Below are 18,800 nucleotides of genomic sequence, written 5' to 3'. Positions count from 1 at the left end.
CTGTATTATACCAGGCTGGTCTCTCTAGCTGTATTATACCAGGCTGGTCTCTCATCTGTATTATACCAGGCTGGTCTCTCTAGCTGTATTATACCAGGCTGGTCTCTCTACAGCTGTATTATACCAGGCTGGTCTCCAGCTGTATTATACCAGGCTGGTCTCTTTGGCTTTATTATACCAGGCTGGTCTCTCTAGATGTATTATACCAGGCTGGTCTCTCTAGATGTATTATACCAGGCTGGTCTCTCGAGCTGTATTGTACCAGGCTGTTCTCTCTAGCTGTATTATACCAGGCTGGTCTAGCTGTATTTACCAGGCTGGTCTAGATGTATTATACCAGGCTGGTCTCTCTAGCTGTATTATGCTGGTCTAGATGTATTATACCAGGCTGGTCTCTCGAGCTGTATTGTACCAGGCTGTTCTCTCTAGTTGTATTATAGCAGGCTGGTCTAGATGCATTTTAACAGGCTGGTCTCTCTAGCTGTATTACACAAGGCTGGTCTAGGTGTATTATACCAGGCTGGTCTAGTTGTATTATTCCAGGCTGGTCTCTCTAGTTGTATTATACCAGGCTGGTCGCTCAAGCTGTATTATACCAGGCTGGTCTAGTTTTATTATACCAGGGTGATCTAGATGTATTATCCAGGCTGGTCTCTCTAGATGTATTTTACCAGGCTGGTTTCTCTAGCTGTATTATACCAGGCTGGTCACTCTAGCTGTATTATACCAGGCTGGTATCTCTAGCTGTTCTATTCCAGGCTGGTCTAGTTGTATTTTACCAGACTGGTCTAGATGTATTATACCAGGCTGGTCTCTCTAGCTGTATTATATCAGGCTGGTCTAGTTGTATTATACCAGGCTGTGACTCTGTAGCTGTATTATACCAGGCTGGTCTATATCGATGTATTATTCCAGGTTGGTCTCTCTAGCTGTATTATACCAGGCTTGTCTAGGTTTATTATACCAGGCTGGTCTCTCTAGCTGTACTATACCAGGCTGGTCTCTCTAGCTGTATTATACCAGGCTTGTCTAGGTTTATTATACCAGGCTTGTCTCTCGAGATGTATTAAACCAGGCTGGTCTCTCAAGCTGTATCATACCACACTAGTCTCTCCAGCTGTATTATATCAGGCTGGTCTAGCTGTATTAAAACAGGCTGTGACTATTGAGTTGTAATATACCAGGCTGTTCTCTCTAGCTGTATTATACCAGGCTGGTTTCTCTTGCTGTATTATACCTAGCTGGTCTCTCAAGCTGTATTATATCAGGCTGGTCTAGTTGTATTATACCAGGCTGTGACTCTCGAGCTGTATTATACCATGCTGGTCTCTCTAGATGTATTATACCAGGCTGGTCTCTCTAGATGTATTGTACCAGGCTGGTCGCTCAAGCTGTATTATACCAGGCTGGTCTCTACAGCTGTATTATACCAGACTGGTCTCCCTAGCTGTATTATACCAGGCTGGTCTCTCTATCTGTATTATACAGAGTGGTCTCTCGAGATGTATTATACCAGGCTGGTCTTCCTAGCTGTATTATACCAGGCTGGTTTCTCTAGCTGTATTATACCAGGCTGGTCTCTCAAGCTGTATTATACCAGGCTGGTCTCTCTAGATGTATTTTACCAGGCTGGTCTCTACAGCTGTATTATACCAGACTGGTCTCCCTAGCTGTATTATACCAGGCTGGTCTCTCTATCTGTATTATACAGAGTGGTCTCTCTAGCTGTATTATACCAGGCTAGTCTCTCTAGCTGTATTATACCAGGCTGGTCTCTCTAGCTGTATTATACCAGGCTGGTCACTCTAGCTGTATTATACCAGGCTGTTTTCTCTAGCTGTACTATACCAGGCTGGTCTAGATGTATTATACCAGGCTGGTTTCTCTTGCTGTATTATACCAGGCTGGTCTCTCTAGCTGTATTATACCAGGCTGGTCACTCTAGCTGTATTATACCAGGCTGGTCTCTCTAGCTGTATTATACCAGGCTGGTCTCTACAGCTGTATTATACCAGACTGGTCTCTACAGCTGTATTATACCAGACTGGTCTCCCTAGCTGTATTATACCAAGCTGGTCTCTCTATCTGTATTATACAGAGTGGTCTCTCGAGATATATTATACCAGGCTGGTCTCTCTAGCTGTATTATACCAGGCTGGTATCTCTAGCTGTTTTATACCAGGCTGGTCTAGTTGTATTTTACCAGACTGGTCTAGATGTATTATACCAGACAGGTCTCTCTAGCTGTATTATACCTAGCTGGTATCTCTAGCTGTATTAAACCAGGCTGGTCTCTCTAGCTTTATAATACCAGACTGGTCTCTCCAGCTGTATTATATCAGGCTGGTCTAGGTGTATTATACCAGGCTGTGACTCTCGAGCTGTATTATACCAGGCTGGTCTCTCAAGCTGTATTATACCAGGCTGGTTTCTCTAGCTGTATTATACCAGGCTGGTCGCTCAAGCTGTATTATACCAGGCTGGTCTCTCTAGCTGTATTATACCAGGCTGGTCTCTACAGCTGTATTATACCACACTGGTCTCCCTAGCTGTATTATACATGGCTGGTCTCTCTATCTGTATTATACAGAGTGGTCTCTCGAGATGTATTATACCAGGCTGGTCTGTCTAGCTGTATTATACCAGGCTGGTCTCTCTAGCTGTATTATACCAGGCTGGTATCTCTAGCTGTTTTATACCAGGCTGGTCTAGTTGTATTTTACCAGACTGGTCTAGATGTATTATACCAGACAGGTCTCTCTAGCTGTATTATACCTGGCTGGTATCTCTAGCTGTATTAAACCAGGCTGGTCTCTCTAGCTGTATTATACCAGACTGGTCTCTCCAGCTGTATTATATCAGGCTGGTCTAGGTGTATTATACCAGGCTGTGACTCTCGAGCTGTATTATACCAGGCTGGTCTCTCAAGCTGTATTATATCAGGCTGGTCTAGTTGTATTATACCAGGCTGTGACTCTCGAGCTGTATTATACCAGGCTGGTCTCTCTAGATGTATTGTACCAGGCTGGTCGCTCAAGCTGTATTATACCAGGCTGGTCTCTCTAGCTGTATTATACCAGGCTGGTCTCTACAGCTGTATTATACCAGACTGGTCTCCCTAGCTGTATTATACCAGGCTGGTCTCTCTATCTGTATTATACAGAGTGGTCTCTCGAGATGTATTATACCAGGCTGGTCTCTCTAGCTGTATTATACCAGGCTGGTCTCTCTAGCTGTATTATACCAGGCTGGTTTCTCTAGCTGTATTATACCATGCTGGTCGCTCAAGCTGTATTATACCAGGCTGGTCTCTCTAGATGTATTATACCAGGCTGGTCTCTACAGCTGTATTATACAGACTGGTCTCTCTAGCTGTATTATACCAGGCTAGTCTCTCTAGCTGTATTATACCAGGCTGGTTTCTCTAGCTGTATTATACCAGGCTGGTCACTCTAGCTGTATTATACCAGGCTGTTTTCTCTAGATGTACTATACCAGGCTGTTCTATATGTATTATACCAGGAAGGTCTAGATGTATTATACCAGACAGGTCTCTCTAGCTGTATTATACCTGGCTGGTATCTCTAGCTGTATTTCACCAGGCTGGTCTCTCTAGCTGTATGATACCAGACTGGTCTCTCCAGGTGTATTATATCAGGCTGGTCTAGTTGTATTATACCATGCTGTGACTCTCGAGCTGTATTATACCAGGCTGGTCTCTCTAGCTGTACTATACCAGACTGGTCTCTCTAGATGTATTATACCAGGAAGGTCTACATGTATTATACCAGGCTGGTCTCTCTAGATGTATTATACCAGACTGGTCTCTCTAGATGTATTATACCAGGCTGGTCTAGGTTTATTATACCAGGCTGGTCTCTCTAGCTGTATTATACCAGGCTGGATTCTCTAGATGTATTATATCAGGGTGTTCTCTCTCGCTGTATTATACCAGGTTGGTCTCTCTAGCTGTATTATACCAGGCTGGTCTAGGTTTATTATACCAGACTAGTCTCTCTAGATGTATTATACCAGGCTGGTCTCTCTAGATGTATTATACCAGGCTGGTCTCTCTAGCTGTATTATACTACGCTGGTCTCTCTAGCTGTATTATACCAGGCTGGTCTCTCTAGCTGTATTATACCAGGCTGGTATCTCTAGCTGTTTTATACCAGGCTGGTCTAGTTGTATTTTACCAGACTGGTCTAGATGTATTATACCAGACAGGTCTCTCTAGCTGTATTATACCTAGCTGGTATCTCTAGCTGTATTAAACCAGGCTGGTCTCTCTAGCTTTATAATACCAGACTGGTCTCTCCAGCTGTATTATATCAGGCTGGTCTAGGTGTATTATACCAGGCTGTGACTCTCGAGCTGTATTATACCAGGCTGGTCTCTCAAGCTGTATTATATCAGGGTGGTCTAGTTGTATTGAAACCAGGATGTGACTCTCTAGCTGTATTATTCCAGGCTGGTCTCTCTAGCTGTATTATACCAGGTTGGTCTCTCTAGCTGTATTATACCAGGCTGGTCTAGGTTTATTATACCAGGCTGGTTTCTCTTGCTGTATTATACCAGGCTGGTCTCTCTAGATGTATTATACCAGGCTGGTCTCTCAAGATGTATTAAACCAGGCTGGTCTCTCTAGCTGTATTATACCAGGCTGGTCTCTCTAGCTGTATTATACCAGTCTGGTTTCTCTAGCTGTATTATACCAGGCTGGTCTCTCTAGCTGTATTATACCAGGCTGGTCTAGATGTATTATACCAGGCTGGTCTCTCTAGATGTATTATGCAAGACTGGTCTCTCTAGCTGTATTATACCAGCCTGGATTCTCTAGCTGTATTATATCATTGTGTTCTCTCTCGCTGTATTATACCAGGTTGGTCTCTCTAGCTGTATTATACCAGGCTGCTCTAGGTTTGTTATACCAGGCTGGTCTTTCTAGCTGTATTATACCAGGCTGGTCTCTCTAGATGTATTATACCAGGCTGGTCTCTCTCGATGTATTATTCCAGGCTGGTCTCTAGCTGTATTATACCAGGCTGGTCTCTCTAGCTGTATTATACCAGGCTGGTTTCTCTAGCTGTATTATACCAGGCTGGTCACTCTAGCTGTATTATACCAGGCTGGTATCTCTAGCTGTTTTATACCAGGCTGGTCTAGTTGTATTTTACCAGACTGGTCTAGATGTATTATACCAGGCTGGTCTCTCTAGCTGTATTATATCAGGCTGGTCTAGTTGTATTATACCAGGCTGTGACTCTCTAGCTGTATTATACCAGGCTGGTCTCTCTAGATGTATTATACCAGGCTGATCTCTCTAGATGCATTATACCAGGTTGGTCTCTATAGCTGTATTATATCAGGCTGGTCTAGTTGTATTATACCAGGCTGTGACTCTGTAGCTGTATTATACCTTGCTGGACTCACTAGATGTATTATACCAGGCTGATCTCTCTAGATGCATTATACCAGCTTGGTCTCTCTAGCTGTATTATACCAGGCTGGTCTAGGTTTATTATACCAGGCTGGTCTCTCTAGATGTATTATACCAGGCTGGTCTCTCTAGATGTATTATACCAGGTTGGTCTCTCTAGCTGTATTATACCAGGCTGGTATCTCTAGCTGTATTATACCAGGCTGGTCTAGATGTATTATACCAAGCTGGTCTCTCTAGCTGTATTATACCTGGCTGGTATCTCTAGCTGTTTTATACCAGGCTGGTCTAGTTGTATTTTACCAGACTGGTCCAGATGTATTATACCACGCTGGTCTCTCTAGCTGTATTAAACCAGGCTGGTCTAGATGTATTATACCAGGCTGGTATCTCTAGCTGTATTAAACCAGACTAGTATCTCTATATGTATTATACCAGGCTGGTCTCTCTAGATGTATTATACCAGGTTCGTCTCTCTAGCTGTTTAAAAACAGGCTGGTCTCTCGAGCTGTATTATATCAGGCTGGTCTAGTTGTATTATACCAGGCTGGTTTCTCTAGCTGTATTATACCAGGCTGGTCTCTCTAGCTGTTTTATACAATGCTGGTCTAGTTGTATTTTACCAGGCTGGTATCTCTAGCTGTATTATACCAGGCTGGTCTCTCTAGCTGTATTGTACCAGGCTGGTCTACATGTATTATACCAGGCTGCTCTCTCTAGCTGTATTATACCAGGCTGGTCTCTCTAGCTGTTTTATATCAGGCTGGTCTAGTTGTATTTTACCAGGCTGGTTTCTCTAGCTGTATTATACCAGGTTGGTGTCTATAGCTGTATTATACCAGGCTGGTCGAGGTTTATTATACCAGGCTGGTCTCTCTAGCTGTATTATAGCAGGCTGGTCTCTCTAGCTGTATTAAACCAGGCTGGTCTAGATGTATTACACCAGGCTGGTATCTCTAGCTGTATTAAACCAGGCTGGTCTCTCTGGCTGTATTATACCAGACTGGTCTCTCTATATGTATTATACCAGGCTGGTCTCTCTAGATGTATTATACCAGGTTGGTCTCTCTAGCTGTATAAAACCAGGCTGGTCTCTCGAGCTGTATTGTATCAGGCTGGTCTAGGTGTATTATACCAGGCTGGTTTTCTAGCTGTATTATACCAGGCTGGTTTCTCTAGCTGTATTTTACCAGGCTGGTCTCTCTAGCTGTATTATACCAGGCTGGTTCCTCTAGCTGTATTATTCCAGGTTGGTCTCTCTAGCTGTATTGTACCAGGCTGGTCTCACTAGCTGTATTATACCAGGCTGGTGTCTCTAGCTGTATTATATCAGGCTGGTCTAGTTGTATTATACCAGGCTGTGACTCTCTAGCTGTATTATACCAGGCTGGTCTCTCTAGATATATTATACCAGGCTGGTCTCTCTAGCTGTATTATACCAGTCTGGTCTCTCTAGCTGTATTATACCTGGCTGGTCTAGATGTATTATACCAGGCTGGTCTCTCTAGATATATTATACCAGGCTGGTCTCTCTAGCTGTATTATACCAGGCTGGTCTCTCTAGCTGTATTAAACCAGGCTGGTCTCTCTAGCTGTATTAAACCAGGCTGGTCTCTCTAGCTGTATTATACCAGGCTGGTCTCTCTAGCTGTATTATATCAGGCTGGTCTAGTTGTATTATACCAGGCTGTGACTCTGTAGCTGTATTATACCAGGCTGGTCTCTCTGGCTGTATTAAACCAGGCTGGTCTAGATGTATTATACCAGGCTGGTATCTCTAGCTGTATTAAACCAGGCTGGTCTCTCTGGCTGTATTATACCAGGCTGGTCTCTCTAGCTTTATTATACCAGACTGGTCTCTCTATATGCATTATGCCAGGTTGGTCTCTCTAGCTGTATTATACCAGGCTGGTCGAGGTTTATTATACCAGGCTGTTCTCTCTAGCTGTATTATACCAGGCTGGTCTCTCTATATGTATTATACCAGGCTGGTCTCAATAGATGTATTATACCAGGTTAGTCTCTCTAGCTGTATTATATCAGGCTGGTCTAGTTGTATTATACCAGGCTGTGACTCTCTAGCTGTATTATATCATGCTGGTCTCTCTAGATATTTTATACCAGGCTGGTCTCTCTAGTGGTATTATACCAGGGTGGTCTCTCTAGCTGTATAATACCAGGCTGGTCTCTCTAGCTGTATTATACCATTCTGGTCTAGATGTATTATACCAAGCTGGTCTAGCTGTATTATACCAGGCTGGTCTCTCTAGCTGTTTTATACCAGGCTGGTATCTCTAGCTGTATTATACCAGGCTGGTCTCTCTAGCTGTATTATACCAGGCTGGTCTCTCTAGCTGTATTGTACCAGGCTGGTCTAGATGTATTATACCAGGCTGCTCTCTAGCTGTATTATACCAGGCTGGTCTCTCTAGCTGTTTTATATCAGGCTGGTCTAGTTGTATTTTACCAGGCTGGTTTCTCTAGCTGTATTATTCCAGGCTGGTCTCTCTAGCTGTATTGTACCTGGCTGGTCTAGATGTATCATACCAGGCTGGTCTATAGATGTATTATACCATGATGGTCTCTCTAGCTGTATTATACCAGGCTGGTATCTCTAGCTGTATTAGACCAGGCTGGTCTCTACATCTGTATTATACCAGGCTGGTTTCTCTAGCTGTATTAGACCAGGCTGTTCTCTACATCTGTATTATACCAGGCTGGTTTCTCTAGCTGTATTAGACCAGGCTGGTCTCTACATCTGTATTATACCATGCTGGTCTCTCTAGATGTATTATACCAGGTTGGTCTCTCTAGCTGTATTTTACCAGGATGGTTTCTCTAGCTGTATTAAACCAGGCTGGTCTAGATGTATTATACCAGGCTGGTATCTCTAGCTGTATTAAACCAGGCTGATCTCTCTATCTGCATTATACCAGGCTGGTGTCTCTAGCTGTATTATATCAGGCTGGTCTAGCTGTATTATACCAGGCTGGTCTCTCTAGATGTATTATACCAGGCTGGTCTAGGTTTATTATACCAGGCTGGTCTCTCTAGATGTATTATACAAGGCTGGTCTCTCTAGACGTATTATACCAGGCTGGTCTCTCTAGCTGTATTATACCAGGCTGGTCTCTCTAGCTGTATTAGACCAGGCTGTTCTCTACATCTGTATTATACCAGGCTGGTTTCTCTAGCTGTATTAGACCAGGCTGGTCTCTACATCTGTATTATACCATGCTGGTCTCTCTAGATGTATTATACCAGGTTGGTCTCTCTAGCTGTATTTTACCAGGATGGTTTCTCTAGCTGTATTAAACCAGGCTGGTCTAGATGTATTATACCAGGCTGGTATCTCTAGCTGTATTAAACCAGGCTGATCTCTCTATCTGCATTATACCAGGCTGGTGTCTCTAGCTGTATTATATCAGGCTGGTCTAGCTGTATTATACCAGGCTGGTCTCTCTAGATGTATTATACCAGGCTGGTCTAGGTTTATTATACCAGGCTGGTCTCTCTAGATGTATTATACCAGGCTGGTCTCTCTAGATGTATTATACCAGGCTGGTCTCTCTAGCTGTATTATACCAGGCTGGTCTCTCTAGCTGTATTATACCAGGCTGGTCACTCTAGCTGTATTATACCAGGCTGGTATCTCTAGATGTATTATACCAGGCTTCTCTCTCTCGATGTATTATTCCAGGCTGGTCTCTCTAGCTGTATTATACCAGGCTGGTCTAGATGTATTATACCAGGCTGGTCTCTCTAGCTGTATTATACCAGGCTGGTCTCGCTAGCTGTATTATTCCAGGCTGGTCTCTCAAGCTGTATTATTTCAGGCTGGTCTGGGTTTATTATACCAGGCTGGTCTCTCTAGCGATATTATACCAGGTTGGTCTCTCTAGCTGTATTATACCAGGCTGGTCTCTCTAGCTGTATTATACCTGGCTGGTCTAGATGTATTATACCAGGCTGGTCTCTCTAGATGTATTATACCAGGCTGGTCTCTCTAGCTGTATTAAACCAGGCTGGTCTCTCTAGCTGTATTATACCAGGCTGGTCTCTCTAGCTGTATTATATCAGGCTGGTCTAGTTGTATTATACCAGGCTGTGACTCTGTAGCTGTATTATACCAGGCTGGTCTCTCTAGATGTATTATACCAGGCTGGTCTAGGTTTATTATACCAGGCTGGTCTCTCTAGATGTATTATACAAGGCTGGTCTCTCTAGACGTATTATACCAGGCTGGTCTCTCTAGCTGTATTATACTAGGCTGGTCTCTCTAGCTGTATTATACCAGGCTGGTCACTCTAGCTGTATTATACCAGGCTGGTATCTCTAGATGTATTATACCAGGCTTCTCTCTCTCGATGTATTATTCCAGAATGGTCTCTCTAGCTGTATTATACCAGGCTGGTCTCTCTAGCTGTATTATAAAAGGCTGGTCTCTCTAGCTGTATTATACCAGGCTTCTCTCTCTCGATGTATTATTCCAGGCTGGTCTCTCTAGCTGTATTATACCAGGCTGGTCTCTCTAGCTGTATTATAAAAGGCTGGTCTCTCAAGATGTATTATTTCAGGCTGGTCTAGGTTTATTATACCAGGCTGGTCTCTCTAGCTGTATTATACCAGGCTGGTATCTCTAGATGTATTATACCAGGCTTCTCTCTCTCGATGTATTATTCCAGGCTGGTCTCTCTAGCTGTATTATACCAGGCTGGTCTCTCTAGCTGTATTATAAAAGGCTGGTCTCTCTAGCAGTATTATACCAGGCTGGTTTCTCTAGCTGTATTATACCAGGCTGGTCACTCTAGCTGTATTATACCAGGCTGGTATCTCTAGCTGTTTTATACCAGGCTGGTCTAGTTGTATTTTACCAGACTGGTCTAGATGTATTATACCAGACAGGTCTCTCTAGCTGTATTATACCTGGCTGGTATCTATAGCTGTATTTCACCAGGCTGTGACTCTCTAGCTGTATAATACCAGGCTGGTCTCTCTAGATGTATTATACCAGGCTGGTCTCTCTAGATGTATTATACCAGGCTGGTCTCTCTAGCTGTATTAAACCAGGCTGGTCTCTCTAGCTGTATTATACCAGGCTGGTCTCTCTAGCTGTATTATACCAGGCTGGTATCTCTAGATGTATTATACCAGACTTCTCTCTCTCGATGTATTATTCCAGGCTGGTCTCTCTAGCTGTATTATACCAGGCTGGTCTCTCAAGCTGTATTATATCAGGCTGGTCTAGTTGTATTGAAACCAGGATGTGACTCTCTAGCTGTATTATACCAGGCTGGTCTCTCTAGCTGTATTATACCAGGTTGGTCTCTCTAGCTGTATTATACCAGGCTGGTCTAGGTTTATTATACCAGGCTGGTTTCTCTTGCTGTATTATACCAGGCTGGTCTCTCTAGATGTATTATACCAGGCTGGTCTCTCAAGATGTATTAAACCAGGCTGGTCTCTCCAGTTGTATTAAACCAGGTTGGTCTCTCTCTGTATTATATCAGGCTGGTCTAGTTGTATTATACCAGGCTGGTGACTCTGTAGCTGTATTATACCAGGCTGGACTCTCTAGATGTATTATACCAGGCTGATCTCTCTAGATGCATTATACCAGCTTGGTCTCTCTAGATGTATTATACCAGGCTGGTCTCTCTAGATGTATTATACCAGGCTGGTCTCTCTAGCTGTATTAAACCAGGCTGGTCTCTCTAGCTGTATTATACCAGGCTGGTCTCTCTCTGTATTATATCAGGCTGGTCTAGTTGTATTATACCAGGCTGTGACTCTGTAGCTGTATTATACCAGGCTGGACTCTCTAGATGTATTATACCAGGCTGATCTCTCTAGATGCATTATACCAGCTTGGTCTCTCTAGATGTATTATACCAGGCTGGTCTCTCTAGATGTATTATACCAGGCTGGTCTCTCTAGCTGTATTAAACCAGGCTGGTCTCTCAAGCTGTATTATACCAGGCTGGTCTCTCTCTCTGTATTATATCAGGCTGGTCTAGTTGTATTATACCAGGCTGTGACTCTGTAGCTGTATTATACCTTGCTGGACTCTCTAGATGTATTATACCAGGCTGATCTCTCCAGATGCATTATACCAGCTTGGTCTCTCTAGATGTATTATACCAGGCTGGTCTCTCTAGATGTATTATACCAGGATGGTCTCTCTAGCTGTATTATACCAGGCTGGTCTCTCTAGCTGTATTATACCAGGCTGGTCTCTCTATCTGTATTATACCAGGCTGGTTTATCGAGCTGTATTATACCAGGCTGGTCACTCTAGGTGTATTATACCAGGCTGGTATCTCTAGCTGTATTGTACCAGGCTGGTCTCTCTAGCTGTATTACACCAGGCTGGTTTCTCTAGCTGTATTATACCAGGCTGGTCTCTCTAGAGGTATTATACCAGGCTGGTCTAGATGTATTATACCAGGCTGTATGTATTACCAGGCTGGTTTCTCTAGCTGTATTATACCAGGCTGGTCTCTCTAGCTGTATTATACCAGGCTGGTCTCTCTAGAGGTATTATACCAGGCTGGTCTAGATGTATTATACCAGGCTGGTCTCTCAAGCTGTATTATATCAGGCTGGTCTAGTTGTATTATACCAGGCTGTGACTCTCGAGCTGTATTATACCAGGCTGGTCTCTCTAGCTGTATTATACCAGGCTGGTTTCTCTTGCTGTATTATACCAGGCTGGTCTCTCAAGCTGTATTATATCAGGCTGGTCTAGTTGTATTATACCAGGATGTGACTCTCGAGCTGTATTATACCAGGCTGGTCTCTCTAGCTGTATTATACCAGGTTGGTCTCTCTAGCTGTATTATACCAGGCTGGTCTAGGTTTATTATACCAGGCTGGTTTCTCTTGCTGTATTATACCAGGCTGGTCTCTCTAGATGTATTATACCAGGCTGGTCTCTCAAGATGTTTTAAACCAGGCTGGTCTCTCTAGCTGTATTATACCAGGCTGGTCTCTCTAGCTGTATTATACCAGGCTGGTTTCTCTAGCTGTATTATACCAGGCTGGTCTCTCTAGCTGTATTATACCATGCTGGTCTAGATGTACTATACCAGGCTGGTCTCTCTAGCTGTATTATACCAGGCTGGTCTCGCTAGCTGTATTATTCCAGGCTGGTCTCTCAAGCTGTATTATTTCAGGCTGGTCTAGTTGTATTATACCAGGCTGTGACTCTCTAGCTGTATTATACCAGGCTGGTCTCTCTAGATGTATTATACCAGGCTGGTCTCTCTAGATGTATTATACCAGGCTGGTCTCTCTAGCTGTATTATACCAGGCTGGTCTCTCTAGCTGTATTATACCAGGCTGGTCTCTCTATCTGTATTATACCAGGCTGGTTTATCGAGCTGTATTATACCAGGCTGGTCACTCTAGGTGTATTATACCAGGCTGGTATCTCTAGCTGTATTGTACCAGGCTGGTCTCTCTAGCTGTATTACACCAGGCTGGTTTCTCTAGCTGTATTATACCAGGCTGGTCTCTCTAGAGGTATTATACCAGGCTGGTCTAGATGTATTATACCAGGCTGGTCTCTCTAGCTGTATTATACCAGGCTGGTTTCTCTAGCTGTATTATACCAGGCTGGTCTCTCTAGCTGTATTATACCAGGCTGGTCTCTCTAGAGGTATTATACCAGGCTGGTCTAGATGTATTATACCAGGCTGGTTTCTCAAGCTGTATTATTTCAGGCTGGTCTAGTTGTATTATACCAGGCTGTGACTCTCTAGCTGTATTATACCAGGCTTGTCTCTCTAGCTGTATTATACCAGGCTGGTTTCTCTAGCTGTATTATACCAGGCTGGTCTCTCAAGCTGTATTATATCAGGCTGGTCTAGTTGTATTGAAACCAGGATGTGACTCTCTAGCTGTATTATACCAGGCTGGTCTCTCTAGCTGTATTATACCAGGTTGGTCTCTCTAGCTGTATTATACCAGGCTGGTCTAGGTTTATTATACCAGGCTGGTTTCTCTTGCTGTATTATACCAGGCTGTGACTCTGTAGCTGTATTATACCTTGCTGGACTCTCTAGATATATTATACCAGGCTGATCTCTCTAGATGCATTATATCAGCTTGGTCTTTCTAGCTGTATTATACCAGGCTGGTCTCTCTAGATGTATTATACCAGGCTGGTCTCTCTAGATGTATTATACCACGTTGGTCTCTCTAGCTGTATTATACCAGGCTGGTATCTCTAGCTTTATTATACCAGGCTGGTCTAGATGTATTATACCAAGCTGGTCTCTCTAGATGTATTATACCAGGCTGGTCTCTCTAGCTGAATTATACATGGCTGGTATCTCTAGCTGTTTTATACCAGGCTGGTCTAGTTGTATTTTACCAGACTGGTCCAGATGCACTATACCACTCTGGTCTCTCTAGCTGTATTAAACCAGGCTGGTATCTCTAGCTGTATTATACCAGGCTGGTCAGGTATTATACCAGGCTGGTCTCTCTAGCTGTATTATACCAGGCTGGTATCTCTAGCTGTATTATACCAGGCTGGTCTAGTTGTTTTATACCTGGCTGGTCTAGATGTATTATACCAGGCTGGTCTCTCTAGATGTATTATACCAGGCTGGTCTCTCTAGCTGTATTATACCAGGCTGGTCTCTCTAGCTGTATTAAACCAGGCTGGTCTCTCTAGATGTATTATACAAGGCTGGTCTCTCTAGACGTATTATACCAGGCTGGTCTCTCTAGCTGTATTATACCAGGCTGGTCTCTCTAGCTGTATTATACCAGGCTGGTCACTCTAGCTGTATTATACCAGTCTGGTATCTCTAGATGTATTATACCAGACTTCTCTCTCTCGATGTATTATTCCAGGCTGGTCTCTCTAGCTGTATTATACCAGGCTGGTCTAGATGTATTATACCAGGCTGGTCTCTCTAGCTGTATTATACCAGGCTGGTCTCTCAAGCTGTATTATTTCAGGCTGGTCTGGGTTTATTATACCAGGCTGGTCTCTCTAGCGATATTATACCAGGTTGGTCTCTCTAGCTGTATTATACCAGGCTGGTCTCTCTAGCTGTATTATACCAGGCTGGTCTCTCTAGCTGTATTATACCTGGCTGGTCTAGATGTATTATACCAGGCTGGTCTCTCTAGATGTATTATACCAGGCTGGTCTCTCTAGCTGTATTATACCAGGCTGGTCTCTCTAGCTGTATTAAACCAGGCTGGTCTCTCTAGCTGTATTATACCAGGCTGGTCTCTCTAGCTGTATTATATCAGGCTGGTCTAGTTGTATTATACCAGGCTGTGACGCTGTAGCTGTATTATACCAGGCTGGTCTCTCTAGATGTATTATACCAGGCTGGTCTAGGTTTATTATACCAGGCTGGTCTCTCTAGATGTATTATACAAGGCTGGTCTCTCTAGACATATTATACCAGGCTGGTCTCTCTAGCTGTATTATACCAGGCTGGTCTCTCTAGCTGTATTATACCAGGCTAGTCACTCTAGCTGTATTATACCAGGCTGGTATCTCTAGATGTATTATACCAGGCTTCTCTCTCTCGATGTATTATTCCAGGCTGGTCTCTCTAGCTGTATTATACCAGGCTGGTCTAGATGTAATATACCAGGCTGGTCTCTCTAGCTGTATTATACCAGGCTGGTCTCGCTAGCTGTATTATTCCAGGCTGGTCTCTCAAGCTGTATTATTTCAGGCTGGTCTAGGTTTATTATACCAGGCTGGTCTCTCTAGATGTATTATACCAGGCTGGTCTCTATAGATGTATTATACCAGGATGGTCTCTCTAGCTGTATTATACCAGGCTGGTCTCTCTAGCTGTATTATACCAGGCTGGTCTCTCTATCTGTATTATACCAGGCTGGTTTATCGAGCTGTATTATACCAGGCTGGTCACTCTAGGTGTATTATACCAGGCTGGTATCTCTCTACCAGGCTGGTTTCTCTCGCTGTATTTTACCAGGCTGGTATCTCTAGCTGTATTATACCAGGCTGGTCTCTCTAGCTGTATTGTACCAGGCTGGTCTAGATGTATTATAACAGGCTGGTTTCTCTAGCTGTATTATTCCAGGCTGGTTTCTCTAGCTGTATTGTACCAGGCTGGTCTCACTAGCTGTATTATACCAGGCTGGTCTCTCTAGCTGTATTATACCAGGCTGGTCTGGATGTATTATACCAGGCTGGTTTCTCAAGCTGTATTATTTCAGGCTGGTCTAGTTGTATTATACCAGGATGTGACTCTCTAGCTGTATTATACCAGGCTTGTCTCTCTAGCTGTATTATACCAGGCTGGTTTCTCTAGCTGTATTATACCAGGCTGGTCTCTCAAGCTGTATTATATCAGGCTGGTCTAGTTGTATTGAAACCAGGATGTGACTCTCTAGCTGTATTATACCAGGCTGGTCTCTCTAGCTGTATTATATCAGGCTGGTCTAGTTGTATTATACCAGGCTGTGACTCTGTAGCTGTATTATACCAGGCTGGTCTCTCTAGATGTATTATACCAGGCTGGTCTAGATGTATTATACCAAGCTGGTCTCTATAGATGTATTATACCAGGCTGGTCTCTCTAGCTGAATTATACATGGCTGGTATCTCTAGCTGTTTTATACCAGGCTGGTCTAGTTGTATTTTACCAGACTGGTCCAGATGCACTATACCACTCTGGTCTCTCTAGCTGTATTAAACCAGGCTGGTATCTCTAGCTGTATTATACCAGGCTGGTCTAGCTGTATTATACCAGGCTGGTCTCTCTAGCTGTATTATACCAGGCTGGTATCTCTAGCTGTATTATACCAGGCTGGTCTAGCTGTATTATACCTGGCTGGTCTAGATGTATTATACCAGGCTGGTCTCTCTAGATGTATTATACCAGGCTGGTCTCTCTAGCTGTATTATACCAGGCTGGTCTCTCTAGCTGTATTATACCAGGCTGGTCTCTCTAGCTGTATTATATCAGGCTGGTCTAGTTGTATTATACCAGGCTGGTCTCTCTAGATGTATTATACCAGGCTGGTCTAGGTTTATTATACCAGGCTGGTCTCTCTAGATGTATTATACAAGGCTGGTCTCTCTAGCTGTATTATACCAGGCTGGTCTCTCTAGCTGTATTATACCAGGCTGGTCACTCTAGCTGTATTATACCAGGCTGGTATCTCTAGATGTATTATACCAGACTTCTCTCTCTCGATGTATTATTCCAGGCTGGTCTCTCTAGCTGTATTATACCAGGCTGGTCTCTCAAGATGTATTATACCAGGCTGGTCTAGATGTATTATACCAGGCTGGTATCTCTAGCTGTATTAAACCAGGCTGGTCTCTCTAGCTGTATTATACCAGGTTGGTCTCTCTAGCTGTATTATACCAGGCTGGTCTAGGTTTATTATACCAGGCTGGTTTCTCTTGCTGTATTATACCAGGCTGGTCTCTCTAGATGTATTATACCAGGCTGGTCTCTCAAGATGTATTAAACCAGGCTGGTCTCTCCAGTTGTATTAAACCAGGCTGGTCTCTCTCTCTGTATTATATCCAGGCTGGTCTAGTTGTATTATACCAGGCTGTGACTCTGTAGCTGTATTATACCTTGCTGGACTCTCTAGATGTATTATACCAGGCTGATCTCTCTAGATGCATTATACCAGCTTGGTCTCTCTAGATGTATTATACCAGGCTGGTCTCTCTAGATGTATTATACCAGGCTGGTCTCTCTAGCTGTATTAAACCAGGCTGGTCTCTCTAGCTGTATTATACCAGGCTGGTCTCTCTCTCTGTATTATATCAGGCTGGTCTAGTTGTATTATACCAGGCTGTGACTCTGTAGCTGTATTATACCTTGCTGGACTCTCTAGATGTATTATACCAGGCTGATCTCTCTAGATGCATTATACCAGCTTGGTCTCTCTAGATGTATTATACCAGGCTGGTCTCTCTAGATGTATTATAAAAGGCTGGTCTCTCTAGCTGTATTAAACCAGGCTGGTCTCTCTAGCTGTATTATACCAGTCTGGTCTCTCTCTCTGTATTATATCAGGCTGGTCTAGTTGTATTATACCAGGCTGTGACTCTGTAGCTGTATTATACCTTGCTGGACTCTCTAGATGTATTATACCAGGCTGATCTCTCCAGATGCATTATACCAGCTTGGTCTCTCTAGATGTATTATACCAGGCTGATCTCTCTAGATGTATTATACCAGGATGGTCTCTCTAGCTGTATTATACCAGGCTGGTCTCTCTAGCTGTATTATACCAGGCTGGTCTCTCTATCTGTATTATACCAGGCTGGTTTATCGAGCTGTATTATACCAGGCTGGTCACTCTAGGTGTATTATACCAGGCTGGTATCTCTAGCTGTATTGTACCAGGCTGGTCTCTCTAGCTGTATTACACCAGGCTGGTTTCTCTAGCTGTATTATACCAGGCTGGTCTCTCTAGAGGTATTATACCAGGCTGGTCTAGATGTATTATACCAGGCTGGTCTCTCTAGCTGTATTATTCCAGGCTGGTTTCTCTAGCTGTATTATACCGTGCTGGTCTCTCTAGCTGTATTATACCAGGCTGGTCTCTCTAGAGGTATTATACCAGGCTGGTCTAGATGTATTATACCAGGCTGGTTTCTCAAGCTGTATTATTTCAGGCTGGTCTAGTTGTATTATACCAGGATGTGACTCTCTAGCTGTATTATACCAGGCTTGTCTCTCTAGCTGTATTATACCAGGCTGGTTTCTCTAGCTGTATTATACCAGGCTGGTCTCTCAAGCTGTATTATATCAGGCTGGTCTAGTTGTATTGAAACCAGGATGTGACTCTCTAGCTGTATTATACCAGGCTGGTCTCTCTAGCTGTATTATACCAGGTTGGTCTCTCTAGCTGTATTATACCAGGCTGGTCTAGGTTTATTATACCAGGCTGGTTTCTCTTGCTGTATTATATCAGGCTGGTCTCTCTAGATGTATTATACCAGGCTGGTCTCTCGAGATGTTTTAAACCAGGCTGGTCTCTCTAGCTGTATTATACCAGGCTGGTCTCTCTAGCTGTATTATACCAGGCTGGTTTCTCTAGCTGTATTATACCAGGCTTGTCTCTCTAGCTGTATTATACCATGCTGGTCTAGATGTATTATACCAGGCTGGTCTCTCTAGCTGTATTATACCAGGCTGGTCTCGCTAGCTGTATTATTCCAGGCTGGTCTCTCAAGCTGTATTATTTCAGGCTGGTCTAGTTGTATTATACCAGGCTGTGACTCTCTAGCTGTATAATACCAGGCTGGTCTCTCTAGATGTATTATACCAGGCTGGTCTCTCTAGATGTATTATAGCAGGCTGGTCTCTCTAGCTGTATTAAACCA

Source organism: Oncorhynchus masou, chromosome 30 (genome assembly GCF_036934945.1).
Source record: "Oncorhynchus masou masou isolate Uvic2021 chromosome 30, UVic_Omas_1.1, whole genome shotgun sequence".
Classification (NCBI taxonomy): Eukaryota; Metazoa; Chordata; class Actinopteri; order Salmoniformes; family Salmonidae; genus Oncorhynchus; species Oncorhynchus masou.
Note: the sequence above shows the minus strand (reverse complement) of the source record.